Here is a 19,249-nt window from a genome sequence, read left to right on the forward strand (position 1 = left end):
GTAGGAAAAATAAAGGATTAGATTACTGTGAGTTTCACATTTTTAGTATCTTCATTAATTGATCAATAAATACTATTTGTTTTTATTGAATTTATTTTGTACTAGTATTCAGGAGGCCCAGGCCACTCCCCCAAATTCTCGGTCTAGTGTTTCAATGCAAGGGCCTGAAGATAGTGTGCTACTTGGGTTCTTTAATTCCAGTAATTTTTCTATTGGTTCTCAGACTCTCAAGAGTAGCACCCTGAGATTTTTTTAGGTGACTATGTTCATTGGGAGTTGTTTTTCTTAAGGTAATTGGTGATGTTGTTTTTGTTCATTTTTAAATGAAAAACTACTTATTGGCATGTTTCTGTCACCTTTGTTAGAGAATAACACTGGGTGGAATGAATGCTGGTTATAGTTGTCAAATGCTTCTCTAGATATAGAGGATTCTATTTTTTGTTTTTGAGTGTCATCCATCCATGTTTTCCACCAGGCTGTTACTCATAGAGTGCTAAACTTTCTGGTGGATGATGCTATAACTGTTATTAGTAGATTTGTTGGTGAGATAGTGCCAAAGTATTTTCAAGCCAATTATGAAGATATTTTTTCTGGTCTCCTTCCTTCTACCTTGTCTGTCATCTTTGAATGTCAGAGTGATTCTCATCTTTTTTGCACTGGATTCATTCTCCATAGGTTGTAGGCTCTGGTTTTCTGATCAGTCTGATTCTGTCAGCTTTTTTTTTTATTATTTAAGAAAATTCTTGGAATTTCTGTCCATCAAATCTACCCATTCTTGTTTTCCAGAACTGTTGTGAATTTATTATTAAAAAAAACATAGATTTTTATGGTATTTTTAGGAAATTGAGGTGGGTGTAGATAGACATGAAGGCTTAATCTGTCATTTTGATTCAATTCTCTACTATTTTAATCAGATGGAATAGTTTATTTTTAAGAAAAAATATTTTTTGAAATGTTTCAGACAAAAAAATCTTCCAAAATATTTTAAGGGCTGAATTCATGTGAAATTCTATTCATGTGAAATCCTTTATTGAGGATTAGATATGTATTTGTAAAAGTAGATTGGTAGAGTCTTCAGATTCATCAATATATAACACTCTTATGGAACATTGGTATTTTGCTACAATGCTAATTATTAATCTTAGTGCATTTGTTTGTACACATGAAATCAGGAAGATGTGCAATACATTCTTAGAAATTAGATCTGCTTGGAGAAATGCTGCCACAAATGTTTAGACTTATATTATAGCCTTCTGTTACTGGTTTCTTTTTCATGTTAGAATGAGTAACTACTTAAAGTTAATCTTTCTAAAAGCAAATTACTGATCAAATAAGTGTCATTATCAGCTCGTTCCAATTTTAAGGCAAGCAATCAAACATTTATTTAAGAATTATTTTGCTTTCCTTAGGGTTTTTATTTCAATAAACAGACAATAAATCAAGAAATAATGTGCATAGTATATATAGTTCTAGGTCATAACTACTCAAAAATTTACTCAATATATATTATTTTTTTTGGTTTTTGGGCCACACCCGGTAACGCTCAGGGGTTACTCCTGGCTATGCGCTCAGAAGTCGCTCCTGGCTTGGGGTACCATATGGGACGCTGGGGGATCGAACCGTGGTCTGTCCAAGGCTAGCGCAGGCAAGGCAGGCACCTTACCTCTTGCGCCACCGCCCGGCCCCTACTCAATATTTTCATTGCAAGAACAATATAGGGAAGTTACTTAATAACTAATGTTTTGGTAAAATACTGCTGCTTCTATTTATAGAGATTATGAGTATTTTGAATAGATCAAAATTAGGAGAATTTCTTGTAAATTTAAAGCTGACATGGAATCATGCTACAGCCTCTACTCTTCTTACCCTTTAGTTTCTTTTGGATGTGATTGAAAGAATTACATCTTAAAATCATACTTTGGAGATATAATTTTCTCTTTGTAGGTCACAAACCCTTGATTAGAGACCAGTTAATTATTAATAGCACAGTCACTTAAAAATTAAGTACAGATAGGGAGACAGTTCAAAGGGCTGGGGCACATGCTTTACATGCAGAGACTCTAGGTTAGATCTGTCACCAAGTGGCCCCTGGGACACCATTGGAAGGGACCCCTCAATACCATACTAGAGAGATCCCAGCACTTTTGGTGTGACTTCAAACTAAACCAATTTAAAGAAGTCAGTAATGGTCAATAAAACCAAATGGGAATCTTAAGTGTGCCAGGACCTTTTTTTCAGATTGAGGTTCTGTGATCTGCAGTACTTGCTATTAATGATGGTTTCCCATGTACATAATTTACTAGAATACCTATCACCATTATACCCATTTCTCTCTCCCTAGGACCTCAATGCCTGTTCCTTTTAGCCTCCCTCCCCCACCAATTTACCTTCTGTTATATTGCCATTGAACCTTTGTTGCTATTTTGCTATGCATCTTTAAGGATTTCCATTTTTAAGTATCACTTTAACTCTACTTCCCAGACATATTTGAGTCTCACTTAGCTTACTCTATGAAATTTTTACATTTATTTATTTTCCCTAGTGAGTTTCCTTTGATATTTTTATATTTGATCAGCTAGTACAGTATGCTAAGATTATTAGGGTACTCTATCTTGATCTCCCATAATATGTAATTTGTTTTTGAAATTTTCTGATGCTTACTCAATAAAAAAATTGGAGTCCAAAATATCTTAGCTGCAGACATATCCCAAGGATATGAAAACACAGAATCTAAATACAGAATAATTATGTCCTACTGTTCATAATAACATTAGTTACAATTGCCAAAATCTGGTATCAACTTAAATACCTACGGACAGAGACTATATAATGAGGCTGATATATGCATATCATAATAAAATAATCTGATGCAATATTATATCTATATGTGAAGTGCATATATTTATTGGAATAATACTAGGCACTAAAATATTGCTTTTTGAGACAAAATTAATAAAATCAGATGATTTGTGAAGTGAAATAAAGAAATAAAAGATAATGGTTGGTTTCATTCACATCTGAAATATGAATAATTATAGCAATTTAGTTGACAAACGCAACAAAACTAACTCTTAGATTTCTGTGAAAACTGATGTGTTCCAAAGATATTAAGAGAGTGATGTGGGATAATTGAGTACAAGAGGGTTTAGGTATTGGGCTGGCACTGAAATTTTAGTGGTAAGTGTAGTGAATATTCGACACATATAAGGCATAAAGTGAAACAAACTCACAAGAAAAATGTATTTTAATCCCAATAAATTTTATTATAATTGCTAACTTGAATATATGTAAAGTGCTTTGACTAAACAACGTAACTCAGCTGTAAAGTTTATGGAAGACAAAAAATTGATGAGATGACTTATTAATTAACTGAAAGATTAAGCTTATATCAATAATGTCTTTTTCTGCCTTAAAACAAGGAGAATACTTTTGCTGGATTACACCCAGAAATGCATAGGGACTTGGGCACTGTGCTCCGTGAAGCAAAATGGTAGAGGAACCTTAGACATTTCACTTTAGATTTCATAATCCCATAGTCCGGCCCACTGTGGAAGAGAGAATAAACTAGAAGGAGTAAGTATGATCCATGTAAGTTGTCTTCAGATAAGTCTAGAAGTACCCGTACACAGTGGATATTCCTTTTCTTTTCAATTTTTTTTAGAACTAAATGATGTGAACTCTAGACTATGTATTTTTCTTTTTTTAAAAAAACTTAAACACCATAGTAACAAAGTTGTTCATAACATGCTTTTTTTTTTTACAGATAAAGTTGTTCATGATTGAGTTACAGTCAATAACAACATTTACCAGTATGCATTTCCCTCCACCAATGTCAACAGCTTCCCTCTCAACCTTCCTGATGTCCTCTTCCCTCTCACACACTCTCTCCCATTTTCCTCCGAGGCAGCAATTTTACTTCTCTCTCTTTCTTGCTCACTCACTCGTTCACTCTCTTACCTCTCTTTTTTTCTTTTGTGACATTGTGGTTTGTACTACTGCAAATGAAGGGGTGCTATAAGTGTCCTTTTCATATTAGAACTTCTCTACTCTAAGTCTTTGTGGCAAACTACCTACCAAGGAGTAGTCCTCCTGATTTTCATCTCTATTGCTTCTGGATGTCATCCCAATACTGTCTTTTATTTTCTTATATCCCAGCTTTGAATGACTGACTCATTTCATTCACCCACTGACTCATTTCATTCACCATAATACTCTCCTTGTCCAGAAGCCCGCATGATAGTACAGCGGTAGGGCGTTTACCTTGCACGTGGCTGATCCAGGTCGGACCTGGGTTCTATTGCTGACGTTCCATATGGTCCCCCAAGATAAGAGTGATTTCTGAGTGCATAACCAGGAGTAACCAGGAGTAACCCCTGAGTGTCACCAGGTGTGACCCAAAAACCAAAAAACTAAGGGGCCGGAGAGATGGTATGCCTTGCAAGTGGAAGGATGGTGGTTCGAATCCCGGCATCTCATATGGTCCCCCGAGCCTGCCAGGAGCAACTTCTGAGCATAGAGCCAGGAGTAACCCCTGAGCACTGCAGTGTGTGACCCAAAAACAAAACAAACAAACAAAAAAACAAAACACAAAAACAAAACAAAACAAAAATTACTCTCCTTGTCCATCCATGGTATAAGCAAAATTTATGAATGCATTTTTTTCCTAATAGCTGTGTAGCTTAACACTGTTTCTTTAGCTATTCATCTGTTCTCTGGCACCTGGGATGCTTCCCAATTCTGGCTATTGTAAATAGTGCTGTGATGAATATAAGAGTGCAGAGATCATTTTTGTATTGTGTTTTGTGTTCCTAGGGTATATCCTTAGGAGTGGTATCGCTGGCTGTATGAGCTCATAAGGCAATAGTGGTGGTTGTAGGGTCCTGAAGTACCCAGAGCGATCAGCTCTAAGGCCACTATATCCATGAGTTTTTCCTGTGAAAACTCTTTCAAGAGTTAAATGAGTCTATGATGTTGGTTGCTTATCCAGGCATGATGGAATTTTCTGGATCATGGATGTAACTGTCAGTAATGCTGGAAATATAGAGGCACAGAGAGGAGGTGGCCTGATTCCAAATGTTCCTGTATATGTTAGCCACAAAACCAACATTGTTGTTGGTTTTTTTTGGGGGGGGGGAGAGCTAGGATTCTGCAGAAATGAGTAGAGATGTAGCAAAGCTAGGCCATTTGTATGGCTGCAGTTGTAGGGATAATTTTTGTGTGCAGTCCTTAGGACTTCAGCATAGCTGAGGTAGGTAATGGAGAGGTCTTGCACCCGGGTCCCAGGAGCAATATGATTATTAATGTTATCTGATATATAGTTTTTTTGAAAAATATCCTTTTTAAATCAATTTTTCAGATTGTATTTCTTTTAAAATGTTTTATTGATTGAGGTACTGTGATTTACAATATTGTTAATGATGGTTCCTCATGTTCATAACTCTAGCACACCCATACCAGTGTACCCACTCCCTTCATCAAGTACTCCAGGACCTCCCTTCAATACCCCTCACACACATTGTGAGGAATTTGGACCCTTGATGATACCTTTGTTGCTGTGTATCCCTTAAATCCTACATATGAGAGAGGCCATTCTGACTTAAATTTAACCATTACTGATGTTTACAGCATCCACTAAATAATATCATTTATTTTATTTTCACAAAAACAGATCTGTGAAGTAGGAAAGCTATTTTTAAATGTGGTGCACTCATACAATTTACAGCTATTTATTGAGTACCTGATTTGTGTTAAGAACATTTTTAGATTTGGGGAAATAGTAGTTAACAAAACAGGCAGTTATACTTTCATGGAGTTTACCTTAATTTAGGAGAAGATAGACAATGAACAACAGGAAAAATGTATTAAATATATGGCCTGCTAGAAAAAGTTTAGGAAGAAAAACAAAATAGAAGAGTGATGTGAAATCTTAAAAGGGTAATGAAATCCTAAATTACTTGGCTAGGCAGGCTTCATTGAGAAGGCATCTTTATAAAACTCATGAGGGATATAAAGAAAAACTTTTGCATATGTGTGGAAAAACTTACTAGACAAAGGGTCTAGTAAGTACAACTACTGAGGATATAGGTATTTGGTATGTTTAACTAATAGCACGAAGCTAACCAAACTAGAGAGAATTGGGAAGAGAGTGGAGACAGGGATTCAAGAGATCAAAGCATAATTGCTCTGTGGAGGAAGATACTATAGTTGACTGTAAGGACTTTGACTGAGTGCAGGGACAGCCATTTGGGATTTTTTAAATTAAATCTTTTGCTTTTGGGTTCTTATGTAGTAGTGCTCTGGGACCATAAGTGGTACAGAGATCTGGCTGGCTGTGTGCAAAACAAGGGCCCTGGCTCTGGTCCAGGTGAGCTGATTTTAAGTCACGCTATCTGTTGTATTGAGAACAGCCAGTCAGATGAGGATACAAAGAGAATCAGGAAAATAATTTTTATGGTGACATCAGTAACCCAACATCCCAACATACCCCATGATGATAGAATTGTTTCTAGATCTGGTGTGAAGGGAGACCTTTTGCATTTCCTGAACTAGATTGTGTATGAATATGAGAGAAGAAAAGCTAAAGATAGCAGAAAGACATTCATTGATCTGAAAAATTGGAAGAATGGCATTGCAACTAGCTATGACAGAGAAGGTATAGTGAGTGAGCAAGAGTAAGGAGGAAATTTTGTAATGCAGCATTTATTTAAAATGTTTATTGTATCTTGATGTCATTTGTTGAAAATGAAGTCTAGAATAGATAAAGGTTTGACTGAAAATAAAAGTTTATAAAAATTTATACTATGTAATTAATAATTAGAGAGAGTGCTGAGTGGTGGAAGACTGAGAACTGCCCGATAAGACCTGAAACAGAATAAAGATAATTCACACACTCTCTAATTTTTAATATAGTTTTGAAAGTTCATACTCAGAAGAACTAGGCAAGAAAAATATGTAAAAGGAAACTAACTTGGAATAAAAGCTTTCACTACTTGTGAATAGTATGATAATATACATAGAAAACTGAAGACACCACCAAGAAAATTACTAGAAATGTTTTCAGTAATATAGCAATATTCAAAATTAGTAATTATTTACATTTCAACATTATAAAAAGAAGTGCAAATAATGAGATAGAAGAAGAAAGTAACCTGATGTATGATCGTGTCAAAAGATATCTAGGAATTAATTTAACAAGGAAGGTAAAAGACCTATATACTAAAAATATAAGAATTATTAGAGTGAGTATGACACTCCAGAAAATAGATATTTTGTGTTTATTAATTATAAAAAACATTGTTAATGTCACTCCCCAACATTTTAAACAGAGAAACTTTTAAAACCACCCCCCCCAAAAACACCCAAAAGTTGGGGAGGAAAAAAGACTCAAATTTTATGGGTTCTACTTGGTATTGAAAGAATAAATTAATTCTCTTTAATTTTTATTGTGGCCAAAAGTGAATAACAAATCTTACACATTGATATTTAAGGTACACAGTGACAATAAAATGTAGGGCCTTAACTTTACATAACCATAATTTTCTTTTCCTTTTCTACCTTTCCTTTATATTCCTATTTATATATCAATTGGTATAAAAAATGTTTTGTATATGTGTATTTTAAAATGAACTGAAAAAACATTAATTCATAAGACTTTAAAGTAAGAACAATTTGATAGATTCATGTTACAGGCCTATTTAAAATTCAGGTGGGAACATACAGCTTACTAATAAAGCGCTTGAATAACCCTCATTACTTTCCATTAAAAAATGACATCCAACTATTTTTAACGGTCAAGTCACTTGAAACTACTTTTAAAGATCTCTTGATCTTTCTTGATTTGCTTTAATTTATTTCAATTATATTTTTAAAACAGTAATAAAACAATTCTTAGGCAGTTTTTCTTTTTTTAACATGAGAGATAGATAATGTTTAGAATTATATCTGTTTTGAGTAGCTCATTGATGATCTTCAGATAGATATAAAAATTATTTTAATTTTAGTGAATATACCAATGTATAAATGTGTTGCTAATTTATAAGTTTACCCTCTTATATATCTGGAATATCTCTAGGCATTACTTGTAACTAATTTCCTGTAGCTTTAAGTATATTGAAAATTATGGGGATATACTATTCTGCATTTATAACTTATTTGAGTAATTTGACCAATAAGATATAAAACATGTCAATTTTATCTGTGGACTTGCTATTTGTTTGGAATTGTAATAACTTACATTTTGTTATTTGCATGTCATCCTTGCGCTGGGGCCATGCTAATCTCTGTATCGTTACCAGTTTTAGTATATGTGCTGCCGAAGTGAGCACAGACATTTTGTTATTTAAATTCAGATACAAACTGCAAAGAGTGTTAAAACTGAACAAAACATGGTTGACTTCTGCATGAAATCCCAAAACTTCTTATATTTGATTTGTATCTTCATATTTTTTCCTAGAACATTTTAACTATTAAAATAACATTTAAGTTTTAACAACAAAAAAAGGAAAGATAATTAAAGTAAAACTATCTTGAAAACTTGATAAACAGTACTCATTTCTGAATCTAGAAGTTTTGGGTCATTTGACCTCTAAATTCTTTCCAAATACTGGATGAAGAATTAGTTATATTTTCTCTCTTGGCTTGACAAAATCTGGTCTGATGGTGAAGATAAGAATATTATTGGTTTTGGCAGAACCTTTAGACTTGTCTTTTAGATATCTATTTAGCAATAATTCTTTCAAATTTATTAATATTAAGTATTTCATTTTATATTGTGGATAAATATATCAAATTAACTTGTTTTCCCTACACCTAGGGATTATTTTTCCTTGTGAATGAACAGTTATAATATGGTATGATGTATGCTCTGATATAGTGTGGAGGAATTTTTTTCTAAAGAAGAAAAAAGGAGAACAACCAATTTCCTGGCAAGGGTTGAAGAGCTCACATTAGAAGTGTTAAAGAGGGGCCAGGAAGGTGCAGCTAAAGGTAAGGTGTTTGCCTTGCAAGCGCTAGCGTAGGACGGACCAAACCCCCGGTGTCCCATATGGCCCCCCAAAGCCCAGGGGTTGATTTTCTGAGCGCATAGACAGGAGTAATCCCTGAGCGTCAAACGAGTGTGGCTCAAAAACCAAAAAAAAAAAAAAAAGAAGTGTTAAAGAGAGTTTCCCAGAGAAAATATGTACAAAGGAAAAAGGGGAAACTGTATTGTTAATGACATGAATACTGTGTAGTGTTTAGCAAATTTTACTACAGGTAAAATCTAAACAACTGTGGTTAGGGTATGTTCTGTGCTCTTTGCACAAAAAATGCCTTTCGTGTATTTTTTTGTGATAGAATATTAGCATCATTTTTAGAGTTGTGTTTTAAAGCACAGAGAGATTGTGGTTTTTCAAAATCACGCACTAATCCTTAGTTGAGTTATGTAATAAATGTGTTTGATGCTGAAAATAGATTTTTAGTCTTAACAATCATCTTCTTCTAGGGATAATTAAGTATCTGCTCCCTTGTGGATTATTGTTTATCCATCTGTGTGGTACCTGTGCTGAATTTCATCATATTAAATGTGACTATATATTTTTTGTTCAATTCTTCTTTCTATAAGTCTGAATTTAAAGTCTCAAGACTGGACAGCCTCTTCCAAAGTCTTGTTTCTATAAGATGCCATCTATCCTTCCAAAAGCCTGTGATTCACAAACATTGGGGACTATAATTTGTAAAAAAAAATATTTATCTTTTATTCCTGTCTTCGTAAAACCTACTATTCCTTCATATGCTCACTTCCTTCATGTGATGATCACCTCTAGGCTATATATATCATTTGCTTGATTGTATCTCTAAACTTTTTAATTTCTTAACCTGTTTTCAGTTTTTTTTTTCTGAATGAGTTATGAATGACAGTGTGGATGGCAGAGGTCCAGGAAGACACTGTACCTGCTGGTTAGTTATTGGTTAGTCATTGGAGATTTGCATTTTATTTATTAAGTAACATATGTTTCTCTATGGCATAATCATTGTCCTTGTACTCAATAATGTATTTTCTTTGTTGATATATGGAATGATATGCTTTTATATTATCTGATCTAGAAACTCCCTCCCTCTTGGACAGAATTTTACATCTTTTGAATGTATTTTTGTATTCTGTATCTTTAGCTGCTATCTTTTTATTCACAGCCACCAAATCTGATTTTGATTCAGCTTGATGTATTTTTTCTTTATTTTGCTGAGTTTTACTTTTGTGCAGGGATTTTTCATACATTTTAATAGAGGTATTTCTGGTAGAATACCTTGTGGAGAGATATTTTTAAATTATTTAATATGGCTCCCCACCAGCCATGCACACTTCAATGCAGGTGCCATTCTGATCTACAGCCTTAACCGGGAACCAGTTTGCCCTGAAGAGCCTCAGAACACACAAGCTGACCCTTCCCACAAAGGGTGTAGCCTAGTCTCTACCAGCCAAATGCATTCTCTACCCACTTCTGGTGCTGGAACAAACCCCACCCCAAAGAGCTCTCAGAATGCATGCCAATGGAGGTGAGGTGACCCATCCCAGAAGGACAGAGCCAGAGGAATCTGGCAGCCCAGCTCTGCTGCACAGCTGTTTACATGTCCTAGTCCAGCAACGGTGAACCTATGGCATGCGTGCTAGCTGTGGCACCTGAAGGCCTTGCAGCTGGCATGTGGGAAGGACCACAATTAAAAAAATTATAAAGAGCTTTTAGATACTAAAATCTTGTTATTAAGGTTTAATTGTCATGCTGGCACTTTGAGGAAATTTTTTGGTTTTGTGTGGCAGTTTGGGAACTCAGGCTCAAAAAGGTTAGCCGTCACTGTCTAGTCAAAGAATCTTAGCACAACACATAGAAAAGATCACTCTATAAGTGTGACAATGGAAAAACAAAAAAGGCATCCACCATGCTTAGAGAATGAAGATGGCAGCTCTGACTACCCGAAAAGTACAGATTATCTGTTTAGCCTCTCAGATAAAGTATATCCTTTTAGAACTCAAAGAAAGCATGGAATAAACTGAATGAACAACAAATAAGAATCAAGTAGATATGAACATAGAAAAGAGAAAGCTCCAAACTAAATAACAGAGCTGAAAAACTTGATAGGTGAAATGAAAATTACACTGGGAAGCCTCTCTAACAAAGTAACAAAGGCTGAGGACAGAATCAATGAGCTGGAAGATGAAATGCATAATAACTCCATAAAACAGAAGAGATAGGAAAAGAGCTTTAGAATAATCAGAAAATGAGAAAAAATAAAATATATGAACAGATGTTATGGTGCTAACATGACTCTGATACCAAAAGCAAAGATGCACCAAAAAATAGAACTACAGACCAGTATTCCTGATGAACACAGATGCAAAGATCCTCAACAAAATCCTAGCAAATAGATCCAACACCTAATTAAGAAGGTCATACACCATGACCAACTAGGTTTCATCCTCAAGATAGTTTAACATATGCAAGTAAATCAGTGTAATATACCATAAAAACAAAAGCAAAAAGCAAAACCATATTATCATATTAATAGATGCAGAGAAAGCATTTGATATGGTCCAACATCCATTCATGGCAAAAACTTTCAACAAGATGGGAATAGAAGGAACTTTTCTCAACATGGTCAAGACTATTTACCACAAGTCTATTGCAAATATTAAACTCAATAGAGATAAACTAAAAGCTATTCCACTAAAATCTGGCACAACAACAGGCTGCCCCCTCTTGCCACTCATATTTAACATAGTACTGGAAATACTTGCCATAGCAATTGGGCAAGAAAAAGATATCAAGGGTATCCAGATAGTAATGGAAGGAGTCAATTTCTCACTGTTTGCAGATGGTATGATACCATATTTAGAAAATCCAAAAGACTCTACCAAACTTTTTCTAGAAACAATATATTTTATAGTAAAGTGGCTGGCTACAAAATTAACATGCAAAAATCAATGGCCTTCTTATACATAAAAATGGTAGAGAAGAAACATACATTAAAAAGTCCCATTCATAATTTTGACATAGAAACTCAAATATTTTGAAGTCAACATAACTAAAAAGGTGAAGGACCTATACAAAGAAAACTACAAAACACTGCTTCAAGAAATAAAAGAAGATGCAATAAAGTGAGATGCATACCCTGTTAATGGATTGGGAAGATTAACATCATTAAAATGGCAATAGTACCCAAAGCATTGTGTGGATTTAATGCAATTCCTCTAACGATACCCATGGCATTCTTCAAAGAAGTGGATCAAACACTCCTGATATTCATTTGAAATAATTAATGCCCACAAATAGGTAAAGCAATCCTTAGGAAAAAGAAAATGGGAGGTATCACTTTCCCCAACATTAAATTGTATTACAAAGCAACAGTCATTAAAACAGCATGGTATTGGAATAAAGACAGATATTTAGATAAATGGAATATATTTGAGTATTCAGAGAAGAATCCTCATACATACAATCAATTAATCTTTGACAAACGGGCAAGAAACACAAAATGGAGTAAGCAAAGCCCCTTCAACAAATGGCAGTGGGAAAATGGTCAACCACATGCAAAATGAAAACTCAGACTTTTATCTAACACCATGCACAAAGATCAAATCAAAATGGAATACAAACTTTGCTATCAGACCTTAAACCAAGGTATTTAGAAGAAAACAGTTAAGATACTCCATGATATTAAGACTAAAGTCATATTAAATGAGGAAATACCACCGTGAAAACAAATGAAAGCTTAGATAAACAAATGAGACTACAATAAACTGAGAAGCTTCTGTACCTCAAAGTAAATAGTGATGGGACACCAACGTCACCCATAGAAAGGGAGAAACTATTCACCCAATACCCATCAGATAATGGTCTAATATTACTAAGATATGCAAGGTACTGAAAGAACTTAAGAAGAAAAATTACCTAACCCCCATTAAACATAGTGAGAATAAATGAACAGACATGTCCTCAAAGAGGAAATACAGATGGCCAAAAGGCACATGAAATAATGCTCCACATCACTAATCATCAGGGAGATATAAAACAAAAAATCCCAACATCATCTCATCTCACATAGACTGGCACACATTACAAAGTACAAGAAAAATCAGTGCTGGTAGGGATGTGGGGAGAAAGGGAATCTTTCACTGCTGGTGAAAATGCTGTCTAGTCCAACCTTCTGGAAAACAATATGAATATTTCTCAAAAAATTGGAAATTAGGCTGGAGATATAGCATGGATATAAGGCATTTGCCTTGCATGCAGAAGGTTGGTGGTTCAAATCCTGGCATCCCATATGGTCCCCTGAGTCTGCCAGGAGTGATTTCTGAGCATAGAGGGAGGAATAACCCCTGAGTGCTGCTGTGTGTGACCCAAAAACCAAAAAATTAATTTGGAAATTGAGCTTCTATATGATCAAGTAATACCACTCCTAGGTATATATACTAGGAACACAAAAACACAATACAAAAATGCCCTCTGCATGCCTATCTTCATTGCAGCACTGTTACGATAGTCAGAATAGGAAACAACCCCAGTGGTCTAACAACAGATTAGTGGCTAAAGAAACTCTACATATACACAATTAAATACTATGCAGCTTTTAGGAAAAATACAGTCATGAAATTTTCCTTTACATTGATGGAAATTATTAAGCTGAGTGAAGTCAATCAGAGGGAGTGAGAGAGACACAGAACAGTCTTACTCATCTGTGGGATTTAATAAAAATAATACAGTATGATAATAATAATCAGAGACAAGAGAGATGAGGGCCAGAAGTACCAATACTTGATATGAAGCTTTCCACAATGAGAGGTGAGTGCAGTTAGAGAAATAACTACACTAAGAACTATCATGACAATGATACTAGTGAGAGAAATAGAATGCCTGTCTAGAAGACTGTCAGGGGCTTGGGGAGGAGAGAGATAGAACATTGCTGGCAGGAAGGTTACACTGGTTAAGGGAGTGTACATTTTATGACTGGAACATGTTTTGTAACCAACAACGAACATGTTAGTAACCATGGTGCTTAAATAAATGTATTATTAGAAAAAAAGAAATTGTTTATAAATGTGTAATACTACCAAGTTATAGGAAGTGATGAAATGTTATTTTTATCTATAAAATGAATGGCTATAGAGGTTGTTGGGTTGAGTAATATATGTAAAAAATCTAATGTGATTTCAAAAAATTATTTAATATTAACTTCTAGGATTGAATTTGAACATAACTTGCAATATAATAATTGAGGGCCACACATCTATTAAAGACAGCTAAACCAATGTTCCTAGATTCTACTATTGTGTTGGCTTTGGATTTTTTTGTGAGAAAAAGTAATATTCTAATATAAATTGTCAATACAAGAGGCTTGAACTTTAAAAGTTAGATACTAAAGAGTGTTTTTTATAATTGTATTGTTATCTCTCCAGTTCTTAATATAAAACTAGAGGTTTTGCTAGTTTTGCTTCAGAAATATTTATTCAATGTCTAATGGGTGTTCTGTGTGAGTTTTTATATATATCCTTGGCATAGAAAGGTTGCTCATTTCAGCAGAAGTTCAGTGAAATGACCCAGAAAATGATGTGCATGACTTTGGCAATTGATTCATATAAAATATTCCTGGCATTTACAATTACAAATTAATTTAAAATCAAGTATTTTCATTATAAAACTGGTGGGTACTTGAAAGTCTTCTGAAACACCTTAAATTTTAACTGTCTATTAAGTATTAGCAAGAAGCATGTTTAAACACTTTAACTTTGAATAAGTAATCTGAGTCCTTAAATAACATTGCATTCACAGAAGGAGGCAGATGTAATCATATTAATCTTGATAGGAAGGGATTTATGTAGCTTGTCATTCTGAAGAAATAAAAATAATTTTTTGAAATTCTTTAGCTTAGAGTCAAAGAATACATTCTTAAATATTCCTAAGAGATGCACAACTGAATGAAATATTTTCTTATTCACTTATATCTGAATGAACCTATTCTTAGACCTAAATGGGAAACATTTTGTTTCATAAGAAATTTATTCCAGTAATAAGAATGTGATCTGTGAAAAGAATGTATTTAGAGTTTATGCAGAATCAAGAATCTTTTCAGAACCGAGGGAGCTTTGGAGAAAGGATGGAAAGTTTAAAGTTTTATGGGTTTAATCCAGTGCCTATAGGACTAACTAACTCTTTTTCTGGAAGAAAATAAAAGCAAAAATATCTGAATGACAATAATTTCTATTGGATTTGAGGTTAAGAAATTTAGCTACAAGTCTTGAAAAAAAAATAAGAGCTGTAAAGATGGGGGAACTTTTCAATGATTAGAAACTTAGCAATGGGATTCTATTTTACAAGAAAAGTAAACAAGATCAAATTTGGTGAATTTGGTATGACTAAGTGCTATGGAAAAGTTAGCATTATTATAAAAATACAATTTCGAATTAGAAAGAACATAATAATTACAAAAGGAAAAAGTGAAAAAATGCTTTTGAAAAGTGAAAGCATGATCTAATTTTTTTCTTTTAAGTCTTTTTTTTCTTTGAAAGAACATTTAACAAGCTTGCTTCTTTGTGCTATTTGGGTCAAAGAATATGCTTAGGATGAGAGACTGGGAAAGACCCCTGTTCAAACATAGGCCAGTGTTCAAGGACCCCACACTAATGCTCTTTTTTTTTTTTAAGACAGTTAATTCGGCCAAAGAATGACAGTGGTACAAGTAGGGCTGGTAAGAGACAAGACCAAGGGAGATGGAATGAGATCCCAATCTGATTGCCAATGAACTGTGCCTTATGCTGACTATAAAGCCAATGGAATGCCCTGCAAAGTGTCTGTGGGTGGAATGCAGAGTTTCTGAAAGGAACCTCAAAGTGCAGCTGGGAGTGAACATTGCCTGTACTGTGATTTCCAGCCGGTTGTCTCAAGCTGTGTCCTTCTGCAGAGCAGCCATCTGCTGCAGCTTTGATGAATGAATCTCTCCTTGTTTTTTATACATATAGAGCAATAGCTTCTATGGTGTGATTATCTTTCTGACATTCCAATGGATAGAGTCCAGAGCTCCCTCACACTTGTGTGTATGTGTTGGGACATGACTGGAGCAGTAGAGGTAGAATAGTATATGATTGAGTCCTTTCAGATAGGTGGGTGGTGAACGCAGTTAGAAGGCTAATGCTTAGATATATTGTCAAGTGGGAGGCTCCATCAGCTTTTCTTTAGAGGCCTGGACTCTTGGGCTGCTGCTCTTTTCTCTCTATTCTGCACAAAATTGTTCCCCTTTCTTTCGCTTCTATAAGCCATGAAGAGTGGAGTCACTTTTTTCAGCAAATTCTAGTGAAGTACCGAATAAAATATTTAAGCAGATATTTTAATGACTTAACATTGGGTTGACCAGTTCCATAAACTTTTCTTTGCATTAGTAGGTGTCTTACAATTCATTTGTCTGCTTCTGATGCTATTTACTGGAGGAAACCTCTGAGTTCCCATCAATATATTCTTTTCTCTGTGTTTTTCATCGAACTAGTGGTTGGTTATTTTCTTAATTACAAACCAGATAAAGAAATATTCCAAAAGAAAAATCAGAAACTTTACCAGGAGATTGTTTTAGACTTGGCTTTATCCATACTTAGAAAGAGAAAAATCCCATTTTGCTTATCAATAAGAATCTTTTGGTTATGACCATTAATTTAAGAACTGAAGGAAAACTTAATTAGGGAAAAACCTTTGAAGATGGGCATTGACCTTGGTGAAGTCATCTACTTTCTAGTTTCTCAGGTAAAAAAGTATTTTAAGTAGAATTTTTTTTGGGGGGGTCACACCAGGCAGCGCTCAGGGGTTACTTCTAACTCTACACTCAGAAATCACTCCTGGCAGGCTCAGGGACCATATGGGATGCCGGGATTCGAACGACTGGCCTTCTGAAAGCAAGGCAAATGCCCTACCTCCATGCTATCTCTCCATCGCCTTTTAAGTAGAATTATGCTCAAAACATTGTCATTCAAATTAGATGCAAGTGTAAGTATGCCAGTTGTGGTAGGGGTGAGCAGAAAAGAGTGTCTTGTTATCACACAGTTTCTTTCCATTTACAGGGCTTTTTTGGCCAGTAACAAGGTCATTTTGAGAATAAAAGGAAGCAGAATGACAGAGCTGCTGAAATAATAGATGACCAAGCAGTATAGTCACTTGCTTAGAGTTCTCTATATCTATATGTGATGAGGATTTTTAGCCTTACAGATTTCAATGCACCTTTTAAAAATTATGTAAGCTATTATAAAGATAATCTCAATGATTCTGAGAAATTTTGTGTATAAATTATGTATACTTATTTATAATTTATATATCAATTTAATATATACTTATATGTTATATATTTAAATATTATATATAAATATTTTATCTAGAAACATTTCTAGAGTCTGAATTTTATTGAAAACGTTTCACTTTTTATAGTAACCTTAGTGTAATATAATAGTTTTAATTTGGTAATGGAATTTGAAAAAAATGCAGTAAGAGAGCTGCCTGAGCAACTATCAGTAACAAACATGGCCTTTAAGAAAGCAAGGTAATTTTAGGAAGGGACCAGACTAATAGATCTGAAGCAGATCTAGAGAGTTATTAGAGTGTAAGTGAAGAAGCAACGGTAGAGATAGCTGGGAGTTGAGGGGTATTGTGAAAATGACTGGTAGGGACAATTTAATGAGAGAGATGTATGGTCTATGTATCTCAGTGTCTGAGATTTAGGAATATGTAGATCTTAATTTTCACCCAATGGTTTCTGAGTCAGACTTCCTATTCAGATGTGACATATTTCTATGTCTCAGTTTTCTCGTAGATGAAATTAGTTACATTTGCAATAGTGATAATCTCAAGGTTTTCTTGCTCATTGAATATTAATATATTTTGACATAAAATTTAAAATGTTAAGGCCGGAGTGATACACAGTGGTTATAGAGTTTGCCTTGCACGTGGCTGACTCAGGATTTATCTCCAGCATCATATTTGGTTCTTCAAGTTTGTATGGAATAATTTCTGAGCACAGAGCCAGGAGTGCTGCTGGATGTGGACAAAGAAAATAAAATGTTGTGCTCGCTTCGGCAGCACATATACTAAAATTGGAACGATACAGAGAAGATTAGCATGGCCCCTGTGCAAGGATGACATGCAAATTTGTGAAGCGTTCCATATTTAAAAAAAAAAGAGAAGAAAATGTTAAGCAAATTTGATTGTATTATAATTTTTTAAAAAATTAACTTACCTATAATTTATTTTGAACTGTGTATTAGCCTTGTTAAGTTTCATAATTTATTTCTAGACTTACTCCAAGTATCTTAGGGCCTAACACTTTGTGGTAAAACTTTACATTAGAAAATTCCTTTTTTTAGCAAATATTCTTTTAACATTAAGTTGAGTTACAACTGAACATGGCATTCCTGGCATGCAATTTATTATAAGGGAAAACAAAGATGAGAGAGGAAGAGAGATAGAGAAATTGATAGAGAGATTGAGAGAAGAGAGAGAGAAAAGTGTGCTGTTGACTGCCTTATATTGTGAAGGATCTTGGCCTCTTTATTATGGATTGGAGACTGATTAAATCTTCAATGAGTGCTCCTTTTCTAGGTAACAGAGAGACAGTGCCTGGAGAGTCAGTTCGTTGATAAAACCCAAAGCTAAAAGCATGATTATTCCTTTGCATCTAGGCCTTATGAATGGGATACTGCCCAGCTCTGCCATCTGATACAGCTGCTAATATTGCAAATCAGCACAGAGGCTATTTTAAAGCACTGACAAGTGAAAATTGAAATTTATTATTAAAAAATTTGGGGGCTTGCCAAACGCCACCAGGGGTCCTGTAGTTGGGTTTGGATTTCAAGAGTTCACGGGAGGTTAAGATTTTGGCAGATATAGAGAAGTCAGGGAACTCCCTTCTTTGTGAGCATTTCCCAGTAAATTTTAAAGCAAATATCTAACTTAAAGCCACGCATGTATTCTAACTTTTACCATCAGAATAACAAGAAAGATGAATGAGAACTCATGTCCTTCCTTCATTTCTGTGCAAGGAACATAACCTAAGACTATGGGAGTGAGTTCCTCCTGGACTTTTAGTTAGGGTGGTTTTCTCTTGAGATTTGCTTGATTAACATCTTAATGTATGTACTTAATGCCTTAAATGATTTGATGATTCTGCCTTTCTATCTGGTGTATCAGCATCTCCACTGTCATCTCCACCCACATATTTCTAGGTAAAATGAACATTTAATAAAAGG

The 19,249-nt window shown here is 34.6% G+C and overlaps 1 protein-coding gene, 1 non-coding gene and 1 pseudogene across 2 annotated transcripts in view; 2 read left to right on the forward strand and 1 right to left on the reverse strand.

The window, feature by feature from the left end:
- The window catches only part of SLC35F1 (solute carrier family 35 member F1), a 491,181-nt gene that overhangs the window by 40,456 nt on the left and 431,476 nt on the right, over window positions 1–19,249 (forward strand). The window lies entirely within an intron of this gene.
- On the reverse strand, window positions 8,224–8,324 carry LOC126007575 (uncharacterized; annotated as a pseudogene).
- On the forward strand, window positions 18,068–18,174 carry LOC126008370 (U6 spliceosomal RNA). The gene has a single exon (XR_007495704.1). It is a non-coding gene; the product is annotated as a U6 spliceosomal RNA (small nuclear RNA).

The sequence above is a fragment of the Suncus etruscus genome, chromosome 4 (assembly GCF_024139225.1).
Source record: "Suncus etruscus isolate mSunEtr1 chromosome 4, mSunEtr1.pri.cur, whole genome shotgun sequence".
NCBI lineage: Eukaryota > Metazoa > Chordata > Mammalia > Eulipotyphla > Soricidae > Suncus > Suncus etruscus.